Here is a 2,166-nt window from a genome sequence, read left to right on the forward strand (position 1 = left end):
GGGCCGCGCGCCGGGAGGGCAGCAGATTGATGAGGCGGGAGAAGTCGCCGCCGTCACAGCCGGAGCCGCGCACCCAGTCAGCAGCCGCCGTGGACCGGGCTGGAAGGCCGCTCGGCTGAAGGATTGACAGGCTGCCAGTGCCACTCTCACTCACTGCGGCCCCGGCGCCCGGGGGGGAGGGGTGGGGGGGGAGCAAGGGAGGCGGGGGAGCGCGTCCGCACGCCCCGCCCCCAGGGGCGGTGCGCGCATTCATTGGACCTTCCGCCTCCCGCCGCTGCAAGTAACACCGCCCCCGTTGTTCGGCCCGCCCTCTCTGGCCTCTGCTCCCCAGCGCTGGAGGGCGCGCCGCGGGATCCTAACACCGTTCTCGCTTGCTTGCACCACCCCGCCATCAACGGTACCGTCCCTCAAATGTTGTGCAGGCGCCCCAGCTCCATCTCCCTAATGTATCAGTCTTAAGTGCGGGGATTGGGGTGTCGTTTGTGGAACATGGAGCAATTCGCTCCAAAGCCAACCGTGTACTTCCCCGCAGCGCCTGTGAGCTTCACGCCTCGATTGGCGCCTGGTACTCTTTCCCGCTTTTCCTGTCAGGAGGTGGAACCCTCAGAGTACACGGCGCCTATCCGGGCCAATCGCGTCGCCCGTGAAGCAGAATGGGGTGGTACAAAAGCAGAAGAGAGCCGCCCAGCTTGGAATGTTAGAAATCTCCCGGGCGGAGGCGGGGAAGGAGCGGGTGGTGGCCCTGCCCCATCCTCAATCACCATAGTAACTGAGAGGGTGCTGCTCGGAGTTGGTTCACGTGGGCCTTGCATTGCCCCTCAAGGGGCGACCAGTTAGTTAGATGGAGAACTTGCCCCTCGGAGTGTTGAAGTCTGAGGTGAGCAAATCTGTATCCCGTACTATCTCCCTTGAAAGAGAAGCATATGAGACCGTGTGAAAAAGCAGGCGGTCTTGGAGGAGGGAAAGAGCTTGAAGTCCAGGGCTAACTTCAAGGCCTACAACTCTTTATACCTCTTTATACCTGGTCATTCAGGGACTATTCCCTTGGCAGCATCTGCTTTTAGCTGCCTTAAGATAAACAGAAGCTGCAAAAATAAGCCCTTTATACAAGATGTACTTTATACTTTATACAAGATGTACTTGTTTGCAAATAAACGATTTATCAACTCTCCTGATCACCAAGAGTCATTGAATGTTGGTGACTCTGGCCACAGATTTTCAAATCTATGACATTTCTATTTCATTATACTTTGTCTACAAGTAACTGAAGGCACCGCATTACTTTGGGATGTGGACTTCTACCTCTTGTAGACCCTTGAGCTTGCTCTTAACCTGATATCCCAAGCAGGGCCTTCAACATCTGTTTTCTCCATTTTGGATTCATGGATCCTACCCTAGATGGTACTCTGGTTAGATAGTCCTGAAAAGTCTTCTAGTTCCATTCCCAACCGCTGGAAACTGTCTTACCTGAAACCAAAAATAGAGGTATGAGAATATGAAAAATGGCTCTTACTCTGCAGGGTTTAATGTAGGACAAGCAGTTCTTTAAATGCCAGATGGATTCTTGGAATGAAGCAGGCTACTCAGTTCCAGGTTCTTTCCTTCCTACCGTTGTGTGTACTTTTAAATACTCCCCACTGCAAAGCTAATAGCTAACCTTACAGTTAGACAGGCTAAAATCCTTACAAAGCGCACAGCTGCTGAGAAAGGAGTTCCAAACAATCCACTCTGCTTATGGATTACCTCAGAAGATCCACTTCAGATTCATTAATATCCCCTGTTCTTCTATATCTCATTTATATAGCAAGTTTACAATTCTACTTTCAAGCCCCCCATTATGGTTTACTCAGAGTCATCATTGATTGGGTTTTCTCTTGATTGTTAACTTGTTTTTCAAAGCTGTTATAGCATGGATGAGCTTGGAGGACATTATGCTGAGTGAAATAAGTCAATCACAGAAGGATAAATATTGTATTAGTCCATTATTGTAAAAAGTTAAGGAAAGGTTTATATATAGAAGGAAATTTTCTTTGTTGGTTTCCAGGGGTGGGAGGGAAGGGGAGAGAACACTGCTAGATAGATAGAGACAGGTATTGATTTGGGTGAAGGTAAGGGCAATATCCCAAATGTGAGTAATCAACAAGGTGGCATTGAGGAAGAGGAAGA

The sequence above is a fragment of the Orycteropus afer genome, unplaced genomic scaffold (assembly GCF_000298275.1).
Source record: "Orycteropus afer afer isolate SDZICR_OR568_19922 unplaced genomic scaffold, OryAfe1.0 scaffold00123, whole genome shotgun sequence".
NCBI lineage: Eukaryota > Metazoa > Chordata > Mammalia > Tubulidentata > Orycteropodidae > Orycteropus > Orycteropus afer.